The sequence below is a fragment of the Phocoena phocoena genome, chromosome 21, assembly GCF_963924675.1.
Source record: "Phocoena phocoena chromosome 21, mPhoPho1.1, whole genome shotgun sequence".
NCBI lineage: Eukaryota > Metazoa > Chordata > Mammalia > Artiodactyla > Phocoenidae > Phocoena > Phocoena phocoena.
Window position 1 is genome coordinate 22,847,507 of NC_089239.1, and position 13,794 is coordinate 22,861,300.

The following is a 13,794-nucleotide window of genomic DNA, read 5'->3' on the forward strand; positions in this document are numbered from 1 at the left end:
AACACAGCGACTGTGGGCCAGATTAATGTCTGATGTGGTACGTTCTGAGCCGCAGTGGGTACTAAAGGACAGCCACTATGGAAAACAATATGAAGGTTCCTCAAAAAATTAAAAATTGAACCACCATATGATCCAGCAATTCCACTCCTGAATATGTATCCAAAGAAAATGAAAACACTAATTCAAAAATATATATGCACCCGAATGCTCATAGCAGCACTACTTACAATAGCCAAGATACAGAAGCAACCTAAGTGACCATCAACAGATGACTAGATAGAGAAGATGTGATACGCATATCTATCGGGTTGGCCAAAAGGTTTGTTTGTTTCCGTGAGATGGCTCTAGTAGCACTTAGTTGTCTTTAACTTCATTTGAAACAATTTCGTTAGATTGTATGCGTCAGCTGTCACATCAGCGTGCATTTAAAAAACAACTTATCAAGATTGGTGAATTTTTATGTAGCCATTTTAATATTGAAAATGGAAGAAAAAAAGCAACATTTTTGGCATATTATTCTTTATCATTTCAAGAAAGGTAAAAACACAACTGAAATGCAAAAAAAAGATTTGTGCAGTATATGGAGAAGATGCTGTGACTGATCGAACGTGTCAAAAGTGGTTTTCGAGGTTTTGTGCTGGAGATTTCTTGCTGGAAGATGCTCCACGGGCGGGTAGACCAGCTGAAGTTGATACAATCGAATCGAAACAATAATTGAGAACAGGGCTTCCCTGGTGGCGCAGTGGTTGGGAGTCCGCCTGCCGATGCCGGGGCCACGGGTTTGTGCCCCAGTCCGGGAGGATCCCGCATGCCGCGGAGCGGCTGGGCCCGTGAGCCGTGGCCGCTGGGCCTGCACGTCCGGAGCCTGTGCTCCGCAATGGGAGAGGCCACAGCAGTGAGAGGCCCGCGTACCAAAAAAAAAAAAAAAAAATCGAGATCAATTATACCACGCGGGAGATAGCCAACATACTCAAAATATCCAAACCAAGCACTGAAAATCATTTGCACCAGCTTGGTTTTATGTTAATTGCTTTGAAGCTTGGGTTCCATGTAAGTTAAGCAAAAAAAAACCCTTCTTGACCATATTTCTGCATGCGATTCTCTACTGAAACGTAATGAAAACGTTCCGTTTTTAAAACAAATTGTGACAGGCGATGAAAAGTGGATACTGTACAATAATGTGGAACAGAAGAGATCATGGGGCAAGTGAAATGAACCATCACCAACCACACTAAAGGCCGGTCTTCATCCAGAGAAGATGATGTTGTGTATATGTTGGGATTGGAGGGGAGTTCTTCTATCATGAGCTCCTTCCGGAAAACCAAACAATTAATTCCAACAAGCACTACCCCTGACTAGACCAACTGAAAGTAGCACTCGACAAAAAGTGTCCAGAATTAGTCAAGAGAAAACACATAATCTTCCATCAGGATAATGCAAGACTGCGTGTTTCTTTGATGACCAGGCAAAAACTGTTACAGTTCGGCTGGGAAGTTCTGATTCATCCGCTGTATTCACCAGACATTGCACCTTCAGATTTCCATTTATTTCAGTCTTTACAAACTTCTCTTAATGGAAAAAATTTCAATTCCCTGGAAGACTGTAAAAGGCACCTGGAACAGTTCTTTGCTCAAAAAGATAAGTTTTGGGAAGGTGGAATTATGAAGTTGCCTGAAAAATGGCAGAAGGTAGTAGAACAAAAGGATGAATACACTGTTCGGTAAAGTTCTTGGTGAAAATGAAAAATGTGTCTTTTATTTTTACTTAAAAAACGAAAGGCACTTTTTGACCCACCCAATATATATTATGGAATATTACTCAGCCATAAAAAGAATGAAATGTTGCCATTTGCAATGTGGATCGACCTGGGGGCTATTATATTTAGTGAAATAAGTCAGACAGAAAAAGACAAATATTATATGTTTTCACTTATATGTGGAATCTAAAAAAACTAAAACAAATGAATGAATGTAACAAAACAGAAACAGACTCACAGATACAGATAATAAACCAGTGGCTACCAGAGGGAAGGAGTATATGGGGAGGGCCAACACAGGTGAAGGGGATTAAGAGGTACAAACTACCAGGTATAAAATAAGTAAGTTACAAGGATATAGCATACAGCACAAGAAATATAGCCAATATTTTATAACAACTTTATATGGGGTATAATCTATAAAAATAGTGAATCACTACATTATAGGGCTGTCTCTGGACTACCCATCCTGGACACTTCGTATGAATGGAGTCACACACTACGTGGTCTACGGTGACCAGTTTCTTGGACGCACTGGGTAGCTCCCTACTCCGGGCTTTACTATCCATCCTCTCAGCCTGGCCCCTTCATCCCCCAGGAATCTGCCTGGCTCAGTTCCCCGCCCCCTTCAGGTCCCTAGTTCAGGGTTCAGGGAAGACCTCCCCGGCCACTCTCTTCTACCTGCAACCTACACCCTAAAACACCAGTCTTCTCCCGTCTTTCCTTCTCTAGCGCAGCGGTCCCCAACCTTTTTGGCTCCAGGGGCGGGTTTCGTGGAAGACAGCTCTTCCGTGGACGGGGGGTGGGGGGGGGTGATGGTTCAGGCGGTGATGCGAGCGATGGGGAGCAGCTGATGAAGCTTCCCCACTGGCTCGGTGATCACCTCTTGCTGGGCAGCCCGGCTCCTGACAGGGGGTTGGGGGACCCCTGCTCTACAGCACGACTGCCATACTGCATATTCGACTTAGTTATCCTGTATGTCCTCATAAAGGTAGCGTTTTGTCTGTTCACACACTGTTGTACCATCAGCACCTACGAGAGTGCCTGGCAACACACGAGGGACTCATAAAATGTGTTGAGTGGATGTACGATCTGTGTCAAATGTTACCGAGAGATCAAGCTGAGTGCTTGCTGTGGATCAGGTATTGTGCTCTTTCTAGAACTCTGGCTGTGAAGGAGAGAACCAGGGTGAGTCTCCTCACCTCCCATTCTTCAGCTTACTCTGTTACGGTGTCTAGCCCTCCCCTCCATCAAATCTGCTGTGGCCAAGATCACTAGTGGACCTCCACATCAAATGCAGTAGACAGTTGTCAGTAGAGTCTGGAATCAGACTAGAATTCGGGCTCTGCCACCACGAGCTACATGGTCTTAGCGAGACTTTTTAAAAATTTAATTTAAAAACATTTACAATGGGCTTCCCTGGTAGCACCATGGTTAAGAATCCACCTGCCAAAGCAGGGGACACGGGTTCGAGCCCTGGTCTGGGAAGATCCCACATGCCGCGGAGCAACTAAGCCCGTGTGCCACAACTACTGAGCCTGTGCCCTAGAGCCCGTGAGCCACAACTACTGAAGTTCGTGTGCCACAACTAATGAAGCCCACATGCCTAGGGCCCGTGCTCCACAACGAGAAGCCACCACGATGAGAAGCCCGCGCACCGCAATGAAGAGTAGCCCCCGCTCGCCGCAACTAGAGAAAGCCCACGCGCAGCAGCGAAGACCCAACCAGCCAAAAACAAATAAATAAATTGTTTTAAAAAAAAGAAAATCACCTCAAAAACATATACAATGGTTTGTTTTCTTAAGCTGACATTATATAACTTATAAAAAGCAAAAGACTCACACGAAATTAATTTTTAAAAACGATGAGCGCTGAGCATTTCCTTGGGGACAACTGACTGGCTTTGCATACACACCTGAAGGCGGGGAAGGGCTGGGTTGAGGGAAGGCATTTTTCTTTTCTTTCTTCTTTTTTAAATGGACAAGAAATGAGCTGGTTTTAATGCTGATGAGCAGGAACCAGTTAAAAGAAAAAAAGGTGACAGATGGGTACCCAGTAGACACCTGAGGAGGCTGGCTTTGGGAAAGGCCACCTCCTCCACTGTGGTAACACGCAAGGCACAGCGATGGATGCAGACACAAGCAAATGGGGAGCTGGAGCAGTTCCCTTCCTAGGTTCTGGTTTCTGGAAGTGGGGAGGGAGGTTATCTGCTCAGGGAGGTGCGTAGAAAGGGGGAGAGGACAGAGGCCTGAGGAAAGTGGGCAAAGTGTGAAAGCCACTGTGGAAAGCAGAAGAACAAGCTCACTTCAGAAACACGGCGGGATTGTTTCAGGTGGTGTCCAGGGCCGAGGCGACCTCTGGATGGGTATGAACCTTCCTGGGCAGGTCAGAGCACAGCTCTGGAGGTGAGTCAGAACACACATGACTTAGACTGGAACCGGCGACAATAAAAGAGGGTTGGTGGTGTGTTTCTCGGTGCCCCTGGACACGGAGTCTAAGTGAAGTTTTACACACCTAGGGAGACCTCCAATTCTCTAGGGTGGTCGTCACTGCCCTCGTGTCACAGAGTCAATCGGCAGATGCTTACAATAGCGCCTGGGCAGGCTGAACAATCAACTGGAAAAACTCAGGCAAGGACCACAAAACACTGTGTCTTTCAGAGCAGCTTTTTCTGACATTTATCACCAACGGTCACAGGCAGACTTCAAGTCAACAGTCAGCCTCGCTCAAGAGGGTCTGTCAGGTATTACAGGATGTTTTCCATACATGTGCTGAGGAGACATTTTCATTTGACCTCAGTGATGGTTTCTCAGCATATCTTATTCTTGGCTGACAGAGAGGCCCTGACCAAAGAACTTAACTCAGCACTCATCTCGAGAGGAAAAAAGCGTATTTCAGAGCCCCCTTAGTGGGAAGACAAAAGTAAATGTAGTCTGTCCCCCAATTAGCCTATTGCAAACTAAAACTATTCGTGTGTATACCTAAAGAAATACGTGCTGGGACTAGTGAATTTTTCAGAAAAGTTTTCATTTATTTTTCTACCTCCAAAGCTCATGTTAGTTCCATTATACTTAGATTCTAAGGAGCTTAAACTCCTACAGTTATAATCCACTATTCTGCATTGATTACAGTTATTTTAAATAGATTTAAAGCACATATCCTTAAACTATTTTGCATTGGTTACATTTACTTTAAACATTCGAAACATACATCCTTAAACTCTAAATTCTGTACATAACATTTAAGCTACTTTAAAATTGGGGGACAAAAACTTGCCTTTTATAGAACAAACCTAGACTGCAATTTTAATTTTGGGTTAAAACAGACTAATAAAAAGAAAGATATAGAGAAAGAAACTGACACACATTTAACAACAATCAAATTCTTCTCCTGAGAAGGCTTAAAAGTCTTTCTAAAAGGACAAAAACTGAGGCAAATTCCAAAGGGAAGGAAGAAAGAGAATAAACCTTCCCCTAAAACCCAGCTGCAGAGCTGAGAAAACATTCTGGAGTCCTGCCTGAATGTCCCCTGCTCACGTGAATGCATTCTGTTTGTTAAGGGCAAGGCAAAGCCATTGTCTGATGACAAAGCTTGCTGCTAACAAACGCTACGGCAACTTGCTGCTTAGACAATTCTGTTTATTTTTGCCTCAGAAAACCAATGCCATGTTCAGGGCTAAACGACTAACAGGGCACTCCAGCAGCGCACGTGACTGCCGTGCAAAAATCCCAGTAAATCCAGCGATGCAGATGAATACGCTTCTTTGTGACCTGAGAACCCGTCCATCCAAGAAATCTTCACGCCAAGAGAAGCGCAGGCAAGAGGGTGGAAGATGCGCTGCCCAGCTCAAGCGAGACTCCTGCAGCTGTCTCTCTGCAGAGACCTAGGTAATGTTGCACACTGTTAAAAACCGGTTAACCACACAGTGTTTAATCCAGCTTAAAAAAGAAGGCCGAGACCACAAACAGTGGCAGGTGACACACTGGGTGGCAGTGGCTCTTTGCACGGGTGCCGAGAAGAACACACAAGTGATATAATCTTCTACAACAATTAATTATAAATGTCTACTGCTTTCCTTCCTGTAGAGTCTAGATGCTACTGAGGTCAGAGCAAAAGGAAAGGGGGTCATTTGCGGAAAAAGACATTTGGATTAGACCTTAGGCGAACTCTATAAGGATATTTCAGTGGACCTGTGAACAACATCACAGAACTGCTTTTTGCTGTAAGCCTTCTGCCCATGATATAGTTCTTCCTTAAGTGAGTAAAGTGACTTGCAGTAAAACAAAAACACCAGGGGACAACTGTTAGATACTATTTCCAATGTGGCAAAGGAGGGTAAAGTAACCTACAGTGCAAACCAAGGGCTCCAGAAGTAGCACAAGTATAACTGGATTCAAATGGCACCGCTGTATTTTTCAAGTACTCAAAAGTATCAACAATAGATTATTTCTTTTCTCCTAGTGCGCTATCAAATTCCAAGGCATAGCCTAACTGCAACAGCCTCGGCAGGTTGATTGAGGAATTCCACGGATGACACACAGCAGGATCTCTCAGCCTGGGCACCAGCGACATTCTGGGTGGATAAATCTTTGCTGTGGGGCTGTCCTGTGTATCATGGGATGTTTAGCAGCATCCCTGGCCTCTACCACTAGATGCCAGTAGCATCCCTTTCCCCCTGTGTGACAGCCAAAAATGTCTCCAGACCTTGTCAAATGCCCCTGTCCTCCCACCCCACTGAGAAGTATTAATACAGAGGCACAGCTCCTGTGAGAGTGCAGAAGGCAAGGCTACACTACCCCGACTCCCCAGCATTGGGTTCTGTCCCCCACGATGCACAGGTCTCCTCACACACCCCCCCCCCACGCAATCAAGGGAAGGGATTAGGGGGTTCCTCGCTAGAAAACGTCACCGACAGGCTAACAAGTCTTTGAATCTTTCTTGGACATTGAAATACAAGTTTCAATAAACCCCCTTGAGAAGAGGGTTCAAGAAACAGGTATGGATTTACTCAGGGACTAGTCCAGTTTCCAAAGGAGAAATGGTGCTTCCTTCTTACTGTGAAGCTGATGGCAATTCTCAGTAGTTACTGATCGTCACAAACTTCTTCAGAGTTATCTGAAAATCACCTCAAAAGCTGCCCAGGAACTAAAACAATATTTACCTTTCTTTTCAACTTGAGGCCGGAATGTTCTCTGTTTTACAAGTGGGATTCTCTTACCACACCAAACACTTGAAATTTCAAAGTCTGGAGTGTGTCACTCCACTTTAGTAGAAAGTATATTTGAGGAATAAGCAGAGATCCTATCGCAGGAGCTGATGGTGGAGACTCTCACGTTATAGTGGAGAAGAATACAGGGGCCTCACAGGCCAGGCAAGGCACGCTGTCAGGGTGCCTACAGCGCACCTTTTATCTCCTTCCTTTAAACATCTCAAGGGCTGAAACTTCCAGTACTTCCTTTGGCTTAAGGCCCTCCAGCATGCTTGCAATAGATTTTTTAAATAATAGCGTCCTATCAGTTAAATCCACACATCAAATTGCTGGGAGAACCCTTCTCCCACATTAGAACTGCGACTTGAACAGACAGAAGATAGACACTTAGAACGCAGTTCTGATGCATACGATTTCTAAGTTTGGAGCATGACTCGCGTAGCATCTGCCTGTGTGAGTGAGCAGTGCGGTGGGAAGAGTCCAGGACTAAAGTCCAGGAGACGTGGCTTCAAGTTCCAGATCAGCATGTCACTAACCAGGTACCTGTTGAACATCTCTGGACCTGAACTTTATTCGTATAAATGCAGGTCTTAGAATGGAAGATGACTAAAGTTTTCTGGGAGAAGAGAGGTGGGAGCAGAGTTGGATATAAAATTATATATGTGTAATTTTACATGTAACTATATAAAACTACACTCTCTGTAGAGAGTGTAACGGAAGTGCCCTGAGCCCTCGGTCCCTCAAGGCAGGTAAGGGATGGGGCTGTGTTGGATGTTGGGGAAGGAACCGCAGGCTCTGGACGCTGCCGCACTCAGAGCATCAGGGCTGGGCAGAGGGAAACCCTGGCAAGCGCCCTGCAGCAATGGCCTGGGGTGCTTTGTAAGTTTAGGTCATTCACAAATTAGAAACTGTGTCAAGTTACTGCAATGCTAGGAGTTAGATCACAAGCATTAGAAAGGACTCTGAGAAGTCCGCTAGAGTTTACAGAGTAGCTCCTTCTTTCAGGCAGGGACACCTTTACATCCCAAATCAGATGAGAAATATTATTTAAAAAAATAATTCCTAATGGAAATCATTATGGTTCTTATCAACAAGTAACTGTGTGTATGTACATACTTAATGTAGTCTGAAGTTCTTCTACACTTCTGCTTGACATATTCAGTTCCAAAACTCTTTACTTACGCTCTAAACGAGATACACACAATGTTGCCAACACCTCCCCATCTACACGATGAGCACGTCACCCCCAAGAGTGCAGTATTTATATACAGCAGTTGCTACCAGACTCAAATCAACATTATGTCCCTCTTTGCAGTCAGCTGAATAAATACTACCCTTGAATCACTTTATTCTTTATTTAACAATTCATTTAATGTTGCAGTATCATTAGTCTTGTTAATTTGCAGGGTCTGTTTGTCCATAGAGGATCCTTTATTTCCTACCGGGGAAACAGCTTATGTGTTTTGTTTTGTTTTGCTTTTTAATTTTTATTGGAGTATAGTTGATTTACAACGTTGTGTGTTAGTTTCAGGTATATAGCAAAGTGAATCAGTCATATGTATACATATATCCACCCTTTTTTTTTTTTTTGATTCTTTTCCCATAGAGGCCATTACAGAGTATTGAGTAGAGTTCCCTGTGCTGTACAGCAGGTTCTTAATTAGTTATCACTTTAACTATTCTTTTTTGTTTGTTTATTTGCAGTACGCGGGCCTCTCACTGTCCTGGCCTCTCCCACTGAGGAGCCCAGGCTCCGGACACGCAGGCTCAGAGGCCATGGCTCATGGGCCTAGCCGCTCCGCGGCATGTGGGATCTTCCCGGACCGGGGCATGAACCCACGTCCCCTGCATCGGCAGGTGGACTCTCAACCACTGCGCCACCAGAGAAGCCCCACTTTAACTATTCTTGATAACATTTCAGGATCCAGAACAGCAGTGGGGTGGGGGAAAGCTTTAAAGGGAGCTGAAATACTGGGCTCATTCACATCCAACTGCAGGGAAAATGTAGCATGTGTTCCATTACTACTAGAATTCCTACACTTGGCCAGTATCTTAGTTCGGGCACCTATAACCAAATGCCACAGACCGGCTGGCTATAAACAACAGAAATGTATTTCTCACAGTCTGGAGACTGGGAATCCAAGATTAGGGTGCCACCACAGTTGAGTCCTGGTGAAGGCCCTCTTGTCAGTGGCAGACTGCCACCTTCTTGCTGTGTCCTCACACGATGGGAGAGGCTGGGGATCTCTCTACAGCCTCTTTTATAAGTCACCAAATCCATTCATGAGGGCTCCACTGTCACGACTTAAGCACCTCCCAAAGGCCTCACCTCCTAATACCATCAAGTTCGGATGTTAGGATTTCAACGAAAGGATTCTGGGGGAACACGATTATTGAGACCCTAGCAGCCAGCTAATTTTACTAGACCACTTCTCAACTACCTGGGCTGTTCTAATTGTTAATAAAAAGCTAGAGTTGGGCACTAAAATGCAAACGCGACCAGATCACTGGCTCTACAGTAGCGGTCCTCACGGTGTGGTTACTGGATAAGCAACATCAGCATCTCTGGGGAACCTGTGCGGAATGCGAACTTTCAGGGCCCACTCAGAGCCACAGAATCACAGACTTTGGGGCCAGAAACCTGCATCTTAACAAGCCCTCCAGGTGATTCTGACACACACTATAGTTTGAGAACGACCGGTCTCCAGGATTAAGCCCAAACTTCTCAGGACAGCTCCCAAGGCCCTTTAGGATCGGCCCCCGTCTTCCCATCAAGGCTCATCTCTCCATTACATCCCAAGCACCTGCACAGTGTCTCAGCTGACATAACCCACATACAAACGCACACGGGGCAGCATCCAGCCGCAGCCACCCAAAAAGCCCAAAGGGTATGAGAGCCACTCAATCTTTTGTACTCAACTCTGCTACCCTTAAGAAAACGCCTTTCTTGAGCTCTGGCCCAGGTAGAGCTGACACTCCACACATCTGTGCCACTACTCGATCCCGAACCGGCAACTCTCACTGAATTTATCAAACTGTACTGTGATTTTGTTTGTGTATCCACCTGTCTCCTCCTGAAGGTCGGGGACAGTTTCATGCCTTGCACAGCTGTGCCTCATACAAAATGGCACTCGCAAGATGTTTGCTGAGTGACTGAAGACCTACTTCTGGTGATTCCTTCTCTGAAGGAAGATATCCTTCGGAGTCCTTTCTCTACTGACGTGAAGGGTCCTATGAACTCAGGTGGTCTTTCATCTACCCAGGATCAGCAGGGGGCGGGGGGAGAGGTATTGTGAACAAAGCAGAGAAATTCAAGATAAAATATAAAGGATAAGTAGGAGTTATCTAGGCAGAGTGATACTGAGTGTAGGGCAGCATTCCAAGAAGAAGAAACAGAATGTGCAAAGAATATGAGGCGGGAGGAACTGGGGTGAGTTGAGGAAAGAGAAAAGTGAGTTTGGCTGGAGTTCAGAGGGAGGGGGTGGTCTGGCGGGAGATGAGGCTGAAGATCAAGATGGGGCCAGAGCAAGCAGGGCCTTGCAGGTTTCACTTCGAAGCGTTGTTATTCTAAGAACAATGGGAAGACGATGAAAGGTAAGCATGGGGGTGGCATGATTAAGATCTGTATTTTTAAAAAATCACTCTGGCTTCAGTATGAAAAATAAATTGAATAGGGGCAGGAGTGGATACAAGGAAACCAATTAGGAAGCTACTGCCTTAGTTCGAGAGAGACGGGTGGTGGAAAATGGTGGTGCAGAGAAAGAGCCGAGTTGAGATATATTTAGGAGGTCAGTCTGTGGGACGATAATGGACTAGATATAGCGCATGACGGAGAAGGAACGAACAAGGAGGACTCCTAGGTTTCTGACTTACTCGGACGGATGGCAATGCCATTCACAGAGACAAGAAACTACAGAAGATGGCCAGTTACGTGGGACCTGATCTGGACCTTTTCATTTGGAGGTGTCTTTTGATATCCAAATAAAAATGCGCAGTAAACAGTAGGTAAGTAGAAAAGCAGAGAATAAAGGTTCTGTAGATAGAAATTTGGAAAGTCATCAGCATATAGATAAAGGAAAGACTAACCAAAGAACACAGAGCAGTGCCACCCAAGGAAGCTGTGGTGATGAAGGATATGTTCCACGCTATCCAATACGGTAGCCACACAGGGTTACTGAACACTTGAAACATAACTGGTGTGACTGAGAAACAAAATTTTACATTTTTATTTACTTTCAGTTAATTTAAATAGCCACATATGCTAACGGTTACTATACTGGAAAGCACAGGTATAAAATAACGAGAGTTAGAAACAAATCCTGAGGAACTCCAACATCGAAAAGCTGAATAGAGACAAATAAGCAAGCAGAGAAACAAACAAACAACTAGAATGACAGACTGTTAGCCAGGGCAGGTTGAAAGCTCAGGAAGACAGTAGTCACCAATGTCACTTGCTGCCGAATAGTCAAAGATGAAGACGGAAAAATGTTCACTGAAACTAGCTAGTTGGACTTACTAAACTTCCCAAATTCCATCACCAACAAGAAGTTGATGTGGTTAGCGGGTAAAATTCAGGCCTCCGCCAATATGTTTGGCCAGAATGAATGATAAAATAAGGTCAGAGGCAAGAAAATTTTGTGAGCAGACTTAACTTCTGAGACCAAGTGCTTCAAATTGTTTAATATCTATGAATTTGCTCTAAGAACCTCCTTCTCTAATCATACCTAATTTTCTTGCCCATAGGACAAGGATCTGAGTTAGATGGTCTCAAAAGTTTTATTTTTAGGATTATTTACTTTCCCTAGAATTGTATCAGCAGTTAAACTAGCTGAGGCACTGTAAAGACTTTTAAAATCATTCGATACCTTATTTCTTAAAAAGATCAAGATACCGTAAGAAAAAAGCCATCAAGAAAAGAATCAAACTGAAATTTCTACATTGTTAAAGAGAGGAACTTGCTCTACATTTAAGATAAACTAATCTACTTATGAACCTGAAACATGTACAGAGTTTTGTGTGAATTTGCTGGAGTCTGTTGACGCTCAGAAGCCTTATTTGAACCTTCCTGTGTATACAAAGCAAAGCGGTCCCCCCGACCCTACTCTATCATCCTGAAAAAAGTCAGTGCAGAGTCAGCTGGTTAATTCCTTAAGGTTTCAGAGAAAACACAATCAGGTAATTTCTCCCCACTTGTTATACAGCATTTTTTCCTCTGAATCCTCAAACTGTTTTCACACTTGCATACCATTTCTTAATCATCAACCACTATAGTTGAAAAAGACCTGCCTGAAACATATTTATATGTAGCAACAAAATTATACTTTAGCATATATATACTATTTTCATAAATGAAGTCCCCATCTCTAGTTTGAATCCTAAGTATTCTTAGTATCTTCCACCTGGTCATTCTCTTTTTTAAACGTCTTCAGTTTCCCGCTCACAAAGAGGACATGGAAATAAGGAGAAACAACACTGGAAACGAAACTGCTTAAAACCTCACATACAACCTGGCAGCATCATTACACGGTCGCTCTGAGCACAGCCCGATTTTCCAGGTTTAAGGAAACAGTGCAGACAGGTGCAGCTGGTGACGAGAGGTTAACACACAGACTGAGGCTTTTCCCGGATTCTCCGCTCGATATTTTCACTAGATCGCACTATCCTCAAAAAACAACAAAACGATTCTATTTGAGGGCAGCCTTTTAATGGTAAAAAATCAAAGTTTCCGTAGTGCCTTTTACAGGGAGGAAAAAAAACACACACAAAAAAATCTGTCTGGAAATAGATCACAGATTAATTTGAGAAAGAATGAGATAAAGTAACTTTTTATGTGACAGCTGTACATCAAAACTCCAAAGGTCACAGAGAAATAAGAACTGCTTCCAATAATAATATGTTACTGGACATTTTATTAAAAGAAAAAGGACAATGGGGAGTGTTCAATTTGACCTTCCTTTTTATTAAAAAAAAAAAATACCTGGGCTTCCCTGGTGGCGCAGTGGTTGAGAGTCCGCCTGCCGATGCAGGGGACACGGGTTCGTGCCCCGGTCCGGGAAGATCCCACATGCCGCGGAGCAGCTGGGCCCGTGGGCCGTGGCCACTGAGCCCGCGCGTCCGGAGCCTGTGCTCCGCAACGGGAGAGGCCACAACAGGGAGAGGCCACAACAGTGAGAGGCCCGCGTACCGCAAAATAAAATAAAATAAAATAAAATAAAATAAAATAAAATAAAATACCTGCACTTAAATTATAACAACCTAATTCTTTAAAATTGAAACCACCTACACATGAACTTCAAGAGTGAGACAGCAGATGGTATTATTTATGTGGGAAGTCACTTCAGACTCTTAACACATTATTCTCCCCTAACAACGGGCTGTGCAAAGATACACAGAAATAGGAGACGATTAACTATCACCTCTATGCTGTCACTTCCAAGCACTTCCCCTCAGGGTTGCTCTCTCCCCACAGCGTGAATTCCAGCTTTGAAACGCCGGATGGGCACTTCTCCACCCTCCTGTCGTCCCAGGCCCACAACGCCAGGACCGGTGAGCTCTCTCACCCCTGACCCAGACTCCTACACATCTCCTGACTCTTTGAGCGTCTTCACTGAGAAACCCTTTATGATCACCAAGAGCAGGCAACCTAAAGACTGAGGCCTAGAGAAGTGAAGGACGTGCCCAGGTTTCACTGGGAAGCTGACAAGAGAACCAAGCCCTCTGAAACTCCAGCTCCCGCACTTCTTCTTCTGCACCCAAACCTCATCTCACCAACCTGAAGCAGCGGGACCTCACAGGAACAGCAGCAGACTAGGAGTTGGGACCTCAGACG

At 44.5% G+C, this 13,794-nt stretch overlaps 1 protein-coding gene across 2 annotated transcripts in view; it reads right to left on the reverse strand.

Moving 5' to 3' along the window:
* SNX25 (sorting nexin 25) overlaps nt 1–13,794 on the reverse strand; it is a 109,219-nt gene that overhangs the window by 32,264 nt on the left and 63,161 nt on the right. The gene's annotated exons all lie outside the window — the stretch shown is intronic.